The sequence below is a fragment of the Ciconia boyciana genome, chromosome 2, assembly GCF_034638445.1.
Source record: "Ciconia boyciana chromosome 2, ASM3463844v1, whole genome shotgun sequence".
In the NCBI taxonomy this organism is placed as follows: Eukaryota; Metazoa; Chordata; class Aves; order Ciconiiformes; family Ciconiidae; genus Ciconia; species Ciconia boyciana.
The window spans coordinates 41,126,802-41,145,727 of NC_132935.1; the positions used below are offsets into that span (position 1 = coordinate 41,126,802).

Genomic DNA, 18,926 nt, shown 5'->3' on the forward strand with positions numbered 1-18,926 from the left:
ATCAAAGACCAGCATACTTGGTGCAAACGCTGCTTCTTCTGACCGCAGACAACCAAAAAAGTTCTGCCTGTGCTTTCACTGCCGCAAGCAGCAGCAACAGCAAAAGTATTACACACCACCACAGCAAAAGCATTTCTATTCTAGTACTTTTTCCCCCATCCCTTCTAACCCCCAAAAGAGTTAACAGCAAAGCTTATTTAACAGGCTATATATGTAAATATATAAGATGTGAGGTAATAAGACACATATCTCTTATATGTTTACCTAACATACATTTTTATGTTTTTTAATAGTATGTAAGTTGTATGCGTAAATTCAGAAGTGGTACACCTCTTTTTTGATTTGCAAAATCTCTAAAGACTAGCAGGCCAGGAAATTTTTATTGCTTCTGCCTGCTCTGCAGCGCCTAAGGATCAAGTAAATACAAGCTTCAGAAACACCACCTGTTTGATGGACATCCTGTGAGCCCTAGTCCTATTACCCCAGTACAAAATGCTTTACAACTTTAACAATGAATCAAAAGGACCAAACTGCAATAAAGACTGTAAGGAAGTACAACAGGAGCAGAGATGAGCACGGATGAGAGCAGCATGGATATAAGTGTGCCCCAATCTATTTACCTGGCACCACTGCATGCATATGTATTCCCCCCCCCCGCCCCCGTCATGCCTGTGCCAGAAAGTCCTCAAACTCAGCTTTATACAATTCATGTCCACGACTATGTGCCACACTTGTGTCCATGCGCCATCATGTCCTTTCTTATGCACTTGGATATCTTCCAGTCACTCCCTACCAGCCTCAGGAAGCTTTAGAAAGACACTAGTCATAGCCAGTTCTTTTGGCCTTCTCATGGTAAGCCATGCTCTGCTTCGCCATACACTCCTGTCCCGGGCAGTCTCTCGCCCCTCTTTTGAGGGCACTCTAATGCAAGGGTCTGCAATGGGTCTAGCCCACCTCCGGGGAAAGCCAGCTCTCAGGAAGCAGGCTGGGGACCTCAGCTGCCCTCTCTCTCATAGAAATGAATGAGGGCACCAACTGAAGGGCTTTACTTCATACATTCATAAAAATAGAAAATACAGCAACCACCAGCAAAATGGTTTACAATGTATTTTTAGACAATTACAATTTGTTAGCATACAGTGTTTGTTCCAATACATTAGTAAGACTAAGATATGTTCTCTACCACTTTCCTAACCCCTTCCTTATATAACTAGAAAAAACAAAAGCCCAGCATTTCTGTTTTAAAAGGTCCTACCCCATCAGATTATAGACTTGCTAAACATGCATGTTTAAGAAGCCTGCACATATCAAAAATGTATCAATCAACAGTTTAATGACAAACATGTATCAGATTAGGAGGCTGATTAAAAGAGGATGCAGTTCATAGAGAGCCTTTACCAAGAACTTTATCACTTCTCCTATCTGTAAGCCCTCATGAAAAAAGAGCAAGTTTTCCCCAAAGGTATAAATATATATCACATTCTAATAGCTCAAGAAAAGGGCAATGGCCTCAGATGTTTAAGATTTCAACAGATGCGAAAAAGGACTTGAGCCCCTGAGTTTTTACTCCTGTACCTAGAAAGGAGGTCCCACTGAAGTCCCGCGATACTTCCACAATACCATTCATAAGTATTTTTATTAAATCATAAAACATTCTGGAACCTTCCACTGTTTGCAGCAAGATTTTTTCAATTTCACCAGGATACCTTGCAGATAGAGCGTACCAGCATAAGAAAAATGAGCTTAAAGGATTAGAAGAAACACTACCAGCACAGATACTACACTTTGGTTTTGGTTTGGAGTGGCAAACTTTTAGTTCATCAATATTTTATTTGGATGACTTGCAACAGACCACTAGACAAGTAACACAATACTCTCTTTCTTACCTTGCCACCTCCCCCCTCTGCAAGGTGAAGTTGCACTGTATCCACAATCAAAAGATGAAATCTTTTTGATTTGTTACTTGAGCTAGTGCCCTCTTTTTTTTTTTACCTACAACTTGTATTCAGGACTTTCCTGCTACAAATTTTTAAAAACACACAGAATTCTCCAATCCCATGGACTTCTAACACTGTAAAATACATAAGGCACCACCAAAGCAATGCAAGAAGCAATGAAAGTTAAACCTAGTCCAAAACAACTTTTTTATTATTTTTATGACTTTTAATCTTTAAGTTTGCTGACTTGCTCTGATGATGAAGAGGGTCTCATTTCAGAACTTTTCCCAAAAAGCCATAATTGGTAAATGTTGTCCGATATCATAAGATGATATCCACAGTAGCTCAATCATCCTGTCTCTACTGTTTATGTCTACTCCAAATCTCAAAGTGTTTTTACTTGTTGCTGTTTCAATCTCACAGTCCAGGTGAGCATGCTTAGTACTAGGAGATTCACAATTTAAAATGATCTAAAAGTTAACATTTTGTTTTGACGTCCTAAATGCCATTTCCTTAGTTACAAAGAAGTTCTACATCAGAAGAGAAAAAGAAACTCCAAAAGCCCACTACCACTTTTATTTATATTAACTGTCCCTAATAAGTTGGAATGACTTTTCTAACCCATTTTTATCCAATGTTGAACTGTTCTTGTCCAGAAGAAACTCAAACGCTTTCTCCAGACATTGACCAAATGAGTCACCCTGCAAGTGAGGTAGTAAACACGCACTGTTGTCTTGGGAAAAGACTATTTAAAGTTCACTGTAACCCTAAGAAAAACTATTATAAATTATAAACATATTTTTCTAACTGGACGTCTAAATTATTAAGTATTTCAAATACTTGAAAACAAAGAATAAATGTTGTTAGTGTCACTTATGAAGCAAATTCTACTTCCTAGTACTTAACTTTTTACATTAATATCTCTAACATACAGGCTGACTCCTCCCTAATTACCTCCAGAATTACTGCCTCATTCAGCATATAGGATGGATGAGACTCCTAGATTAAATCAGATCTGAATGACTAAGATATTACCCTGAAAAGACAACTCATGTTACCTTGGAACCTTAAGTACAGAAAAGGGAAAGACTGCAGAGAGATGGTCTGTGATGAAAGCAGTGAACGTCACGCAAGATAATTTACTGTCCTTTTGTCCACCAGCCTCAACTCACTGTGATGCGTTTCTATTTTTTTCCAGAAGGTGTTTTTGTGGTTTGGGTTTTTTTGTTTGGGTTCCCCCCCCGCTTTTAAATTACATACTCATTTCTGTCTAACACGGATCTCCAGCAAAGGTGATCTTCTTGAGAAATGCCCAACCATGACTGCAAGACAGTACCTACTTGGATAACTACTGGCTTCAGCATTAGGGCAATACAGCCCAGTATAACACACACTAAGCAGCCCTAAATGCCATGTCTATCACTCTGGCCTCAGGCAACTCCCTGTCCCTCTGTCTTCATATATCTTCAACTCCCTGTCTTCATATGTAAAATGGAGAATACACACTGCAGGAGAGTTTAGAAGATGAATGAATTAATGGTTGTTGAGGTTTTTCTGTGTTATGATTAAAATTACCATTTAAAAAGCTCCTTTAGCTATTAGTTCTTTACCAAGATATGAAGAGAGACAGCATTTGTAGGAAGAGTCAGTCTGTTTCATGAGATTCACTGATATTCAAGATTGGGTTTACTGGATAATGTATAGTAAATAAATTATCAGGCCACACCTCAAATAAAAACAAATTAATTAAACAGCTACTTATATCACAGAAGATCTCCTGCAGGTGGAAGAAAGGGAAAAGAGAAAGCATGGTTGCATACACACATTACATCCTGTTTTGTAGGCACAAGGAACACATAGTAACAGTCCTACTTCGGATCTTTCTTAACTTCCAGCTTTGCAGCTTGCTATCATTCTGTAAACACAATCACTTAAAATATGTGTATTAAATTACATAGTTTAACATTTTCTATAACTTTGTTGTTTCTTGATACTTACTTTCAACAGACACAGTATATACAAACATAACAACCAAAGACGAGTTGCCCACTGTATGTACAAACAAGGCAGACTCTGCAGATGGTAATGAACAACTATAGTTTTCTGGATGTCCTCATCACACCCTTCTTTCAGAGGCATTGATGCTTACAGCAATATAAATACTTATAAGCTCTAAGGTGGCACATATTAAGCATGTGGGGAGACAACAAAAGAAGAGTTAAAAGCTACTTTTTTTTCTTACATACATATATATTTACAAATATATACATATGTATTCAAACATTTAACTTCCACAGTGTTCTTTAAATTTCCTCTACTGATATCTGACCCCTATTCCATGTTCACTTTCCAATATATAAAAAAAACAAAAGAAAACCCCAAAAAAACCCACACAAAACCAACCACAAAAAACCCAAACTAAACCAAAACAAAAAAACCTGCAACAGAAAAAAATAATCAGCTAAATCATGTGGGTTCTTCCCTGGTTACATACTCAAGAATTAAAGTTTTCCATACTGTCATGTAGAAGATACCCAGTTCTCAGGTTAAATAAGTTCTACGAAGATAAAGCATGATGGGAAGGCAGGTTTTTCTTTTCCCTCTCCCATCTCTAAATAGAAAAGGAAAATAACCTGAAAACATAACAACTTGTGAGATGTCTTTCTTACATTTTGGGGGGGTTTTTTGATACTTTTTAAATTATTATTTTTACATTTTGATACATTCCTAAGTAGTTAAGGAAAAGCAGTAATTCTAGAAAAGTCTCTCCGATTAACCAGCCTTTAAACACCCATAGTTGATCAACTCATGGAAATCAGAGGGCAAAAGGTACAATATATCTTCAGCAGTGATGCATTTCACACCAACGATACCTATTTTATGAGAGAAAAACTACTAAAGATTTAATGGTGCCAATTAAAGAAGCTAAGAGTTTGCGTGGGCTCAATAGCTGAGTCATAGACCTTTTGCCTATAATAGGTTCCATTATAGCCCTGAGCTCAAGCTGTGGGAAGAGGATTGCAGATGCGTAAGAGGAATTAGTATTTTTAAATGTTATTGCAAAGGAAGGTGTCCTTTAAGCATTACACAGCTGCGACTAGCAGCAGTAGAGCAGCTTGTGCTTACTCAGAATCCTACTTTTAAATGAGATGCTTGGAAATTTGTGGACATCTCATAACTTCAAAACGCTATCAGAGAAATTAAGCCCATCAGTGTAAAGCACTCGCAAATTTAACAAGCATTTCCTATGCATTTCCAAACTTGAAATACTTCAGTACTTGTAATTTTTGTGTTATGTTATTACCGCTGACTTTTGGTATTCATTTATGTCTACATAAAATAAGGTAAGACTGCGTAGCTGAAGACTAAAGTAGTTTGTAATTAATCATAGGATGTCTATAAACAACTGGTGTGATGTACAATGAGGAAAAGAAAATTAAAATGTTAAAATGCCTCTCAAGATGGCTCCCAGTAAACCTAGGGAAGTATTTGTGCCATATTACAATACTGTACACAATTCTGATCATCCACATCAACAACAGTTAGACCTTAGACACAGGTATGGATTACCTTAAAGGACAAGGCTAAAGGGAATTTAACTTACTTTAGATAAACTGCTATTTATGAAAACATTGGCAGATCCTAATACAGGAAATAAAAATAATTAAGATGGGTAAATTTGGCACAAGCACAAATTTGGTATAAAACCAGTGACTAATAAATTTAGGATAGGAAGTCAGATGCCTGTTCCAACATTTAGAGTGATCTGATTTGGGTCAGGATTTCAAAAAGAGTACTGGGAGCAAAAGCCAAGTGCTCTTTAAATTCAAGTTTGATAAGGTTATGAAAAGTAGTTCATAAGATGGTACATGTGACAGCTGGAGGCTCAACTCCATGGCCCAGGCAATCTTCACAAGTACTTTGCTCCTAATGATTGGTGACAGTAAAAATCAACAGCAAAATCTTGTTTAGATTAAAAAATAAATGTATTTTAACAAATGTAATTTGGAATATGACAAACACGGAACATATTAGTTCAGGAACGAGTTAAATATGCTTAGAACAGCCATTTACATTTAATTTTCTAGGGGAAGGAGATCTCTGTTAAACAGACTAATAGGGCTGGTAAGACAAGCTTCTGGTCACAGAAGTTTTACCTTCAAACCTGAAAAAACAGGTTGGTTACCCAAAAGGCTTTTATAATTAGACTGGCCAATATAGTGAGAATAAAACCCTTCAGTATTACCTCTTCTATAAGCCTTACTTTGCTCACATCCTCAAATCATCACAGCTATAAATGTGACTACTTTTGTATGTATACTATGTTTGTATTTATAACATTTTCCTTTGACTAGAAATGGTCTTCGTTCATACCATGATTGTCATACAAAATGCAATAGTGCTGTTTAAAACAGTAAGAAGTAACCCTTTAACAAAGGTGCAACAGTCCCAGTGTCCTTCTGCTATAGCAATTTTCCCAAAACAATGCAGAAATAATTTTTATTTTTAGGTACTCTAGATGACAGATTTGAGAAAAGTAGAAGTAAGCAATTTATTAAATTTCTGGTCATCAGTTGTTCATTTACACAGTTACAGTATTTAAATATTAGTGATACACTTGTAAGGAGTGGGTTAGTGCAGGAGATGCTGGTATCCAATTGCTGTGCGTGTGTCTTAACTTGCAACAGGAATACTGCAAGTAGAAAGGCTCCCGAGAGAATTTCACTTCTTTCTAATGTTGTGTTGGAAAACTTGTTCTTCCTCAAGAGCTTCCTACACACACCATCCCTAACACAAGAGTTCTGAATCAACGAGGATAAATGAAGGGAGAACAAATTCCTCCCTCAAAAAAAAAGATTTGTTTTCCATAGAAATTACCGCAGAGCTCCCAGACCAGAAGTCCCCAACCTGCTTTGATGGCTCTCCAGACCAGTTAATTAACAATGTAAACCCCTTCTCCTATCCCCAAGCATTGAGGCATTTAGGTGGTTTACAGGAGTGCTTTGTTTTGGGGTAAGTTTGTACAAGTTGGCGTAGAGACACTTAGAAGAGACTGAGAGAAGCAAGAGTTTTTATCTTTTACACATACCAGTAAGTGTATCAGACTTAAGCAGTTAATCACTGAATCATAGAAACATTTAGGTTGGAAAAGACCTTTAAGATCATCGAGTCCAACCGTAAACCTAGCACTGCCAAGCCAACCACTAAACCATGTCCCTAAGCACCACATCTACACATCTTTTCAATACCTCCAGGGATGGGGACTCAACCACTTCCCTGGGAAGCCTCTTCCAATGCTTGATAACCCTTTCAGTGAAGAAATTTTGCCTAATATCCAATCTAAACCTCCCCTGGTGCAACTTGAGGCCATTTCCTCTTGTCCTATCACTTGTTACTTGGGAGAAGAGACCAACCCCCACCTCTCTACAACCTCCTTTCAGGTAGTTGTAGAGAGCGATAAGGTCTCCCCTCAGCCTCCTTTTCTCCAGGCTAAACAAGCCCAGTTCCCTCAGCCGCTCCTCATCAGACTTGTTCTCCAGACCCTTCACCAGCTTCATTGCCCTTCTCTGGACACGCTCCAGCACCTCAATGTCTCTCTGGTAGTGAGGGGCCCAAAACTGAACACAGTATTCGAGGTGCGGCCTCACCAGTGCCGAGTACAGGGCCACGATCACTTCCCTAGTCGTGCTGGCCACACTGTTTCTGATACAAGCCAGGATGCTGTTGGCTTTCTTGGCCACCTGGGCACACTGCTGGCTCATATTCAGCCAGCTATCGACCAACACCCCCAGGTCCTTTTCTGCCGGGCAGCTTTCCAGCCACTCTTCCCCAAGCCTGTAGCGTTGCATGGGGTTGTTGTGACCGAACTGCAGGACCCAGCACTTGGCCTTGTTGAACCTCATACAATTGGCCTCAGCCCATCAATCCAGACTGTCCAGATCCCTCTGCGGAGCCTTCCTGCCCTCAAGCAGATCAACGCTCCCGCACAACTTGGTATTGTCTGCAAACTTACTGAGGGTGCACTCAATCCCCTCGTCCAGATCATTGATAAAGATATTAAACAGAACTGGCCACAATACTGAGCCCCGGGGAACACCACTTGTGACCGGCCGCCAGCTGGAGTAAACTCCATGCACCACAACTCTTTGGGCCCAGCCATCCAGCCTGTTTTTTACCCAAAGAGTGCTGAAAGAGCAAGACAAGAAGATGACAACCTGCAGATCATACTTAAACTACTTGCAGCCCAGGTTTTCTCGTACAATATATATGTTTTCCCCCCACAATGTGTTGCTTTACTTATAAATACAAGCATCTACATCTTCAGCATCTACAACTCACAGAATATGTTCCTGAGTTAAAAGGAAAATATGCTGATCAAGATTTCAGTAATTCTGTGCTTCTGACTTGCAAGAAATAAACTGCTGGCTTTCTAGGACTGAAGGTAGATATTTTCATGTGCACTGCTAATATTCCTTTTATGCATTAGTCCCCACAGTTCTGCACAAGAATTTTTGTTTATCCAATTAGACACAGTAAAAGCTCTTTAAATGCAGAAAGTTACTTTCTGAAGCTGTAGCGGTTATATTTTGGATACACTAAAAGACAAAACAGAACAGAAGACTACACCTAAAGGCTTTTTGCCTTTTTGAGGACAGACAAATGCACTGAAGTAGTCAACCTGCCATCCAAGAAAGCGTGCAGAAGTTGAGGAACAAGCAGTGTTAACTTTTCTACAGGGAGGGCTCCTGGCGCAGGCACCCCTCAGCGCAGCAGGCACGGCGGCAGGAGCCTGCCCAGGGCGGCGGGGGCGGAAGAGGGAGGAGGTTTGTGGCTGCCTGCGTAACCCCAGGCGCGTTACCCGGCTGCACATTTCTACTCTGTGAAATGGAAACAGTGATCGGGTTTGCCTGCCCCACCAGCGTATTCCCACTGACTCAAATTACCTGAAGGTTCTCTGATGGAAGAAGTTAACAGACATGGAGGGCACGTATCAGAGGCTAAAGCCATCTTTTTCTCTAGCTGGCTTACTAATACTAACCTGTCAAACCACTCAGGTAACTGTGGTTTCATGCTGTCACTTTCCACTATGAGATCTGCAGCTCCACAGAAAGGCTGTTATGCCCAGTTCCCTTCAAATCCAAAAGCAAATGTAACATTTTTACTATACATTCTCTTCAGTCTTTCCATGTCCTTTCCAAAAAAGGTGGCACTGTACAATCTGTTACTTCCAGGTGAGGTAAGGATACACTATGCTGATCAGCCAACACAGAACTCACTGTTGGGATTCCCCCCTGAAGAGATCATAGAACGGCTTGGGTCAGAAGGGACCTGTAAAGGTCATCTAGTCCAACCCCCCTGCAATAAGCAGGGACATCTTCAGCTAGATCAGGTTGCTCAGAGCCCTGTCCAACCTGACCTTGAATGTTTCCAGGGACAGGGCATCTACCACCTCTCTGGGCAACCTGTTCCAGTGTTTCACCACCCTCACTGTAAAAAATTTCTTCCTTATAGCTAGTCTAAATCTACCCTCTTTTAGTTTAAATCCATTAGCCCTTGTCCTATCTCAACAGGCCCTACTAAAAAGTCTGTCCCCATCTTTCTTATAAGCCACCTTTAAGTACTGAAAGGCTGCAATAAGGTCTCCCCGGAGCCTTCTCTTCTCCAGGCTGAACAACCCCAGCTCTCTCAGCCTGTCCTCACAGGAGAGGTGTTCCATCCCTCTGATCATTTTCATGGCCCTACTCTGGACCCCCTCCCAACAGGTCCATGCCTTTCCTGTGCTGACGGCTCCAGACCTGGACGCAGTACTCCAGGTGGGGTCCCACCAGCGCAGAGTACAGAGGCAGAATCACCTCCCTCGACCTGCTGGCCATGCTTCTTTTGATGCAGCCCAGGATATGGTTGGCTTCCTGCAAGTCCACATTGCCAGCTCATGTCCAGCTTTTCATCCACCCCATCCCCAAGTCTTTTTCCACAGGGCTACTCTCAAACCCTTCATCCCCCAGCCTGTATTGATTTCAGGGATTGCCCTGGCCCATGTGCAGGACCCTGCACATGGCCTTGTTGAACCTCATGAGGTTCACATGGGCCCACTTCTCCAGCTTGTCCAAGTCCCTCTGGATGACATCCTGTCCCTCAGGTGTGTCAACTGCACCACTCAGCTTGGTGGTGTCTGCAGACTTGCTGAAGGTGCACTTGATCCCACTGTCCATGTCATTGATGAAGATATTAAACAGTACTGGTCCCAATACACTTTGCTGGGACAGGGAGTCCCTACACTTTGCTTTACACTGTCATTTCAGACACCAGCCTGAGCAGATGCCGTCGGAAGTGAGATTTATGTTACAACACAGAACTCTGTTCTGTCAATTTTTTTTCCATTTTTTAATTTTTTCATCTGTAAGCTTCTAGTAGTGGAGATGTAATTCTCATTAAACTAAACTTCCCATACACGTATTGTTGCTTAGCATATAAACCTGCTCTCCTTAATCACCTTTCCCAGGCTACTTAAAAGGGGACTTCAGAGGTATACAGACCACAGGCTGAAACCACCGACTCAAGGAAATCTTAGTGGATACACATGAGATACAAAACCAAAAGAGATCATCAGTAATCAACTCTATTTTTCTCTTGGGGTGGGAAGACAGCAGTTCTCCAAATGGCCTTTCCATTGCAGTATTTTATTAACTTCAGCATGAGAAAGCAGGCTTGAAATCACAGACTTGTTAAAAATCCTTTGATGTTATATATGCTGCCCAAGATCCACTTATGTCAAAGAGCCCAAGATACTTTCTCAAGCTCTAGTTCTTTAGTCACAGCAACAAATGAAAAAAGCCTTTCAATATGTTATCTAATACGTATTTATGACATGTCACAGGTAGGCCTTTCCAGCCCCTCTAGTAATTGAACTAAACTAACAATTAAATCAGAAAGTGTCATTAGAACTGGAGGGAAGGGGCGAAAAAATAAAGAAAAAAAAACCAACCAAAACCTCCACACTTCCTTTTCTGTGGACAAACACCTCATTTAGCAGTAGCAATTGAGACAACTCTTATTATAATGTCTAAATCATACTTTAGTTCTCCAACCAGTTTGATTAACATTGTTCTATGAAACATTAAATACCTTATCTTTAGCACAGATACCTTTAGTATCCTAGCTCCAGACGTTCTTTACACAACCTATAGTAAAATGTAAAAATCCCTATACACAAGTCTTAAATCAGACGTGCCTACAGCAATATCAGGTCTAAATTTTGTTTTATGTTGTAATATTATATTATAACTGGAGAGCTGTGTCTGAAGTGACCTTTTATAACTTACCCCGCATTGCCAGTAACAGTTTCTAAGATACATTTCTAGGTGTTGCTGTACAGCGCAGCAGGGAACTGCAGAACTGCTCTGCCCTCCCCTGCTCGCCCCTGCTGCAGAGCACCTCTCAAGCACACCCGACAGCAACACTGACAATACAAATACAAAACAAATGGTTAACAAGCAACCTATGTCAGATAGCAAAGACTCCCTGAATCCCAGTCGAATGCCTTAGTTACATAATTATCTGGTTTCCAACAAGTTTTCCTGAAATATTTCAAAGGAGGCCAGCAGAGAGAAAGACTTAAGAACTAAGTAGTCTCCCAGTATTGTAGGCATTTATCCCTGTACGTTCACAACTGATGATGCTTGCCGCAGGGTAAACATTTGCAATATCCTATTAGCAAACTGAGTGAGATATGAATAACAACTATAAAGTCCAAAGCTTTAGACTAGTTTTCATGACTATATATTTCATATACAGTTGTACAAGTAAACTGTGAGGTCAACTTTTTATGGTAAGGTGTCACTTTAAATTCAAACATGCTCTGTATATTATAAGCTTCATGCTATATTTAGCAACAATTGGCTGGTACAGAAAGATTTCTTCCAAAAATAAAGCAAAGCACTTCATATCATTCAGCGCTCACATGTAAGGAAAATTACAGTATTATCACAGTTATCAGAGTCTTGCAGGGCCAAAAAAGATAGGAAGTACCAGAATGCAAGTGGATAGAGGGCCATCTGGAGAGAAAGGAGATGTAAAAGGAGAGTGGAAAAAACAGAGTTCATATTGACTACTAAGTATTAGGAAATTTGTTATGAGTCCTCTCTTTTCTTACAGCAACGCTGAATGCAAAAATCTATAGAAGTATTAACTTCTCAGTTACTGTGGTCATTATGTTCTTTTGGTTGCAGGAGTTAGAGACATAATAAAACACAATTTAATTAGCACAATTAAAATTGACTAATGTTTTTCTGATTAAACTGATTAAATTATTCAGTTTGTTTTAAGAAAGAAGTCTATTGTAGGTGGGTATACATTCCTTTCAGGAACTCTTGTATTACATATGAAAATTCCCTCTCTGATTAAAATAACAAGAGTTTATATTTAACGAAATACATAAAAGTGAAAGATGAAACTTAAATAAGTGTTTGGCACTCCCTACAACATGTTATATCAATATAGCAAAGATACCTTTGGTGCCGTATACTGAAGAATAAGTGTTGCACTCTTGAAGACAAATACTTGCAACTTCCCAAAAATACTTGCAACTTCCCACTGGAAGATCAGAGAGAGATGCCACTTGTTTTCTTCCACATCTTGTGTAACTGCACTACTCTCTGATTAACCTCTACAGTTACCAAATTCCTACACAAGAAGTGGGATTTCCTGCTTTGAACTATTAAGACTGGTGGTCACCTCCGTCTTCCTGAGCTGCACCCTTACGCAAGAGCAATACTGGAAGGAGTGACAAGGAGAGCAGGGAGATGGCATGTTTTAGAGTAACAGGTATCTGAGTAAGAATTCGAATCCAGAGTTTTATGAATTTGGGTTTTGTATAAATAACAATCTTTATGCCTATCATCTGTATGTTCCTCTTCATAAACAGGGACAACACTATTACCAACCTTGTCCAGTAACTGAGAAGATGCTAACTAAATAGGTGATATATCAAGGTCAGTAAAATCAGAAAGAACGCTGATTCCAGAGTTCATGAATCAAACCCACACTCAGATCACTAAGCCATCCTATCTCTCAGTTCTGTTTCCTCATGAAGAAGACTAAGAAATTAATCTAAGTTTTATTTCTAACTTTTCATACTTTTAAACGATTCTCTATGTTGAAGAAAAAAAATCTCATTCAGTGCTCAAGGAAAACAATTCATTGACAGATATTGGAGGCATCTTCCCTCATTTCAATGCAGAATGCACCTCTAATGAAATTGTGCCAAGCTCTCTTTGCTAGAGAGGGCATGTTCTTTCATCTCTTCAACAACAAAATAGCTGCAAACACTTCAGTTGGAAGAGGAAAAAAGTGCTTCTCTTCTAAAAAAGAAAACACACCTCTGAAATCAAATCAGTCATTTGTATTTGTGTGAAAAGAGGAACAGAAGGTGAGAGTTAAAAAAAAATTGGGAGAAGTTGGAATGTGACCTGTTTGTCACTAATTCAATAAAACAAGACAAAGCTTTTGACTTCTAATGGAAGTTTTAATTTATCAAAATTTGAGGGAGGACTCAAGGACCAGTTACTGAGAGCAAGTGCTACAGAAACTTGAGCTGTCTAAGGGTATAGGGGACCTGAAAGCTCACTGCCAGAGGAAGAGGCAGTCCCCATCTTCCCTCACCAAGCATTCCCATTCCCACACCATCAGCTTGGGTAATCTTGTGCTCACACACTGAAGAGATGCCGGGAACGTGACCTGGCCAGAAGCGAGCTGGCCAGATAAGCCAGTTCACCAAATGATCAGGTGTGCTGATGCAAGGAAGGAGCTACGGTTCTGTATCCCAGACCTCAGCCACCTTTATTTGCATGGATTTTTTTTTTAAAGCAGATTAGATATTGAGAGTTACTGAGTTCACACAACCATGCTGGGAAGCTGGCAGCGGACTGTCTGCCCACAGCATGGTGACACAAACGTGCACCCTGAAGCAGCGTGCAGAGCAGTAACAGGCACCATTGTGCCAAATGGCTGCCTCTGGCAAGAGCTCAAGAGGCAGGTGACTCAAGCGGCAGGTGACTCAAGCAGCTGGCGCAGGAGAGGTAGGGTGACTCCCTGAACTTCTCTGTCCCCATTTTAAACACAGATGTTGGCCATTTCCTCTCTGATCCTACTGCTCAGCACTGCTCCATCAGCTCAGCTCAGCCTTTCACTGCCCCCTCCCTGATCACCGCTTCCTGCCCACGCTTGCTCCTCTGCTCCCACCAGCTCCTGAGAAGCTGCCTCACCGTCTTTAAACCACACCTGCAAACTTGGGGAATTTTTCAAAAGAAAGATCTGTACAAACAGATGCTTTAATCACCGTGAAAAAGTCAAGGGTGTTAATCTCACTCCTTAGCTACCAAACCTTACAACTCTGTTGACAAAAGAAGGTACCAAATATTTATAGATGACATCTCTAAAGAAAAAAACAACCAATTTGTTCCCCAAATTCAGAACACATTATCACCTGCATTATATATATCTCTCTCTCCATACAATTAAAAGAACATTGATACTTAGAAAGGAAAGCTCTCAAAGAGAATAAAGAAAGGAACAGGAGGGGTACATACATCCATCTGATACATTGTTCAGGTGAGACCATCCCTTTTTAAAAATACCATTCCAGTATTTTAGCTTCATAATTGTTTGGCTATCAGTTCTTTCATTATAACTCAAATCTGAAAATTCAAAATTGAAAAGCACAGGCTCGCTGAACTGAGGGAGAAAACAACCTCTACAGACCAAAGTTAAAAATCGAACTTCAAAGTGATTATGTCCCATCACAGTGGGAACTGAGACATTTACTCTCCCCAGAGGAAAAAAAGAGAGGACACTTACACAAGATTGTGACACTTGCATTCAAGATACAAGCAAAGGCAGATTAGTTTAAAACAAATGGATGCCTTGAATTCCACATGAAAGAGCAGGATGGAAGACCAGGAGGAGGATCCATAATAAAAAGGCAGGAAATTATTACTCTGCCTGCAACTTGTTCCTTATTAAGATTGCCACTGTATTTAAAGAAATTAAAAAAGTACATGTAAAAAAATAATAATAATTAAAAAAAAATCAAGCATTTCTTTTCTCATTTGCCCCAATTTTCCACCCTTGTAAGTTATGTAGGCTGCTGATGATACAGACATGAGGGTTTGTATTAGACTATCAGCTTTCAGTCATGAGAAAAAGCTTCTCTGAAACAACAGATTTAAATTTGTTCAAATAAATATAAAATAGGAGAATGTGTTCAGCCATGGGAAAATAAGACGATTGCCAAATCCCAGTGGAAGCAACCATCAGCAGGAAAGAATACTGTACTGAAGTACCGAACAGCATCATAAATTTAAAAATATTTCCAGTTAGGTGATTCCTCAGCTAATACTAATGATTTCAAGAAAAAGCACATTCAGGTCACCAACATATCACAGAAACTTTCAACATATTCACACTGAAAAACAAGTCTGGTAACTCTTAAGTCTACAATATCAGTATGCTGATGCAGACTTGTGGTTTTATGCTAATGCTGCAAACTGGCTTTACCCAAAACTCCAGAGCAGGTAATTTAATGGCACAAATTATTTTCATCACAGTCAAATCATGGCACCTGAGGAAAGAAGTATTTTTGAAGTTGCTTGTACCTCCTCAACAGTAAAAAAAGACCAAAAAATCCATAGCAAAACCACCTCAAAACTACAAATCTTTGTCCCAGAGGCCTATTCACTGCAAAATCACTGCAACCCCTTATTTACAAAAGTACATACAGACTTCTCAAGTGTGAGGAGGAAATAAACCTTTGCAAATGTTAATATTAACTGTTAGACTGGAATACATCTGAGGAGTTTTAGAACATGGACTTTTGTTGGACAAAGTATTTCATCTTAATTATTATATCCTTTGAGAGACCTGCATGTGAACTAGCTCACGGATGGATCAGGTTATCAGCATAACAGACTATTCTACTCCACAGAGGTGAAACAGCTTCAATACTTTTAACCAAAGGTAGCTTTAACAGTCTACTTGTCTTTTATTTGGAAAATTATAGTTAATTACATTGCTCAAATACAGGAGTTCTTCAGAGCCTCAACAAAATACAGCAGAAGCCTGTAAACTTTTAAGAAAAAATTACTATTATCAGCCTTTACTTTTAGATGAATACTACAGATTTTCTTCTCAGCTTTTCCTTCATCATTCTCCACAACTTCTGATATGGCCTAGGTTTTTTACATATATTCTACATAACTACACACATACATATGCATATTTATATATAGAAATGATATAGAGTTGTAATCAATCAAGGTTCAGTATTAGTGGACTGAAAAGGGAAACTAGAATTTCCAGAGGCAGTCATGAGATTTTGCTGAACATGCAGCACATACGGTACCCCAAAAGACCACCTATCAGTCACATGAAATAGCCTCTGTATCAAAACAAAAAGTATCCAATAATGTTTGTAAGTTTTTAAAAAATTTGTTCTACTTATTGACAGGAATAGTCAAAATGCTAAACACTCAAGGGATCAAAAAGCTAACAGTTCTCTCTGGAGCTGTGGGACACTGCTTATGAATATTAATTTATGGGAAAAATCCTAACCATCTGAAATGATAACATTTCTTACTAAAGTAAAATTATAGGACACACATTGTAAGATAATTGGTTTTGTGACGACAGTAAGGAGGTAAGTAAGAAGTCAGTCTCTTCTTACTACTCTTAGGCAGTAAAACAATTAAATACCCAGGAGAAAGTCAACTTCATTTTAGTGTGCCAGCAGTAACTGACTTAACATGCACTCTCCACTGGGTAGGATATTGCGTCAAACCACTCCAGCTGATAGTAGTTTTCATTAATATCCCTCTCCATTCAGGTATATCCAAGTATAAATTAAACTGAGGCAGCAACACAGGGTTTGAAAATGCAGGAAGGGCCGGTGACAGGGGTGACCCAGCTGGCGACTCAGCAGGACTTTCCCTGCCTCTTCCCCTGCAAGGGAGGGCAGGAAATTTCAAAAGAATGTGTTCATACCAAACACAGCTATGAGTTATGATTTAAAGCAAAGTCACATGCCCACAGATAGTAAGGCCAGCAGAGTAAACCTGGCAGTGAACCGGTGACACACACAAAATGAATTCCCTCTCCACAAGAAGCTGGACACTGCAACCCAGCATCCTTCAACACTGTTGGTGCCCACCATTGAGCTCTACCATTCAGTCAAGCATGGAGGCTATACCATAACCGTTTGTCACTTAAATATTCATATGTTTGACTACAAATAATGTAGATCACATTTGTGGAACATGATTAACGAACAGGACTCAAAACTTCAGCCCACACAGTAGCTGTGGGTAAATAAGAAGTTCTGTATAACAACACACCCAGGATAGCCTATTCTTGCCAGAGAAAACTCCTATACTTGCTCTAACACTAATAAAATTCTCTGAAAATAATGATACGTAAGAGCAACTGCATAGCACTAGACCCCCAGAAGCCTGTCTAACCTGATATCCCCTCTCTGATAAAGTCTGTGGAAGAGTACAAGAACCAGACACACACACAGTACACGCATGCCAATAACAAACTCTCAGCCACTTATTTACCGCACAGATCTGCTGAGCCAAATGTGGTGCCCTCATGTTTACCAAATGATGATGCATTTTTCTGCACAACATCTGAGAGATCAGCATCTTAATGTGCGGTTCTGAGCTCACCGCCTCATAGTTTGCTGAATACCTTAAAAGAATTCAAGGAGACAAAAACAGGTGACAAACAACCCTTGTTTCACATTCAGCTTCTTCATGCACCCATATTACTTACAATTTTAGAGGCTTTCACCATCTCTCTCCTTCCCTTCCCCCCTAAATCACCTCCCTCTGTGCTTTTTCAAGTACTGCTGTATTTTCTGAGGCCTAAGGAAGGGACCAAGAGCTGCACAGCACTTGCCACATCAGCATACCATGCATACATGTAGCAACACGATAACAATCTTTGTTTTGCTCTCTACTACTTCCATTAACAATTCCTACCGTTTTATTTCTTTGGCTGCCACTGCACATTTTCAGATAGCCATCTAACACCAAGACCCTGTTCCTAAGGAGAGGTTTTTGCCTGCCATTTCACTGCCCAGGCACCATAGAATCATTTAGGTTGGAAAAGACCTTTAAGATCATCAAGTCCATGTCCCTAAGCACCACGTCTACAAATCTTTTCAATACCTCCAGGGATGGTGACTCAACCACTTCCCTGGGCAGCCTGTTCCAATGCTTGACAACCCTTTCAGTGAAGAAATTTTTCCTAATTTCCAAACTAAACCTCTCCTGGCCATGCCTGGACTCACACAGCTTATGCACAAGCAATTGACATTCCTATTGTATTTCTAATCGTTTAGTTTCCTTATTGTTAGCCTCTTCACCACGTCCGCACTTGGCACTCAGCTTTGAGTATGTAAACTTTGCCATCTGACTTCTGACTCTTTTCCAGATCATTTATGAGCATGTTGGAGAGCATGAGCTCACAAGCCCAACACAGATGCCTCTACTATGAAAACAAGCAAGCTACTCCTACCCTCTGCTTTGCACCTTGGCCGATTACCCGGCCACAGCAGAACCTGCCTCCCCACCCCACAGCCACCAAGCTCTTCCAAAAGCCTTTGGTGAAGAACATTTGAAAAACCAAGCACGCTGACTGAATGTCCCGATGCTGCGGTGGCTCTTATGAATCTATCAAACTCCATTGAAGCCAGCAACTCACTGCTACCAAGGTCCTAAAAACCATGTCTAGTTTTCAGCTATTAATCTAAACCAGCTGAATTGTCAATCACCAGCTCTTTCTCCCAGCCGAAATAATTTGCAGTTTTGCACACAAAAAAGAAATAACAAGCCCTAGAATCGACACAGTGATTTCTTTCAGGTTAAAAGCAAAAGAACTTCACTTTCCTTCCAACATATCTAAAAACAAAACAGTAATTTGGTTAACCACAAG

General features: G+C 40.1%; 1 protein-coding gene across 1 annotated transcript in view; it reads right to left on the reverse strand.

The window, feature by feature from the left end:
- CHD7 (chromodomain helicase DNA binding protein 7) overlaps positions 1–18,926 on the reverse strand; it is a 135,695-nt gene that overhangs the window by 70,385 nt on the left and 46,384 nt on the right. The gene's annotated exons all lie outside the window — the stretch shown is intronic.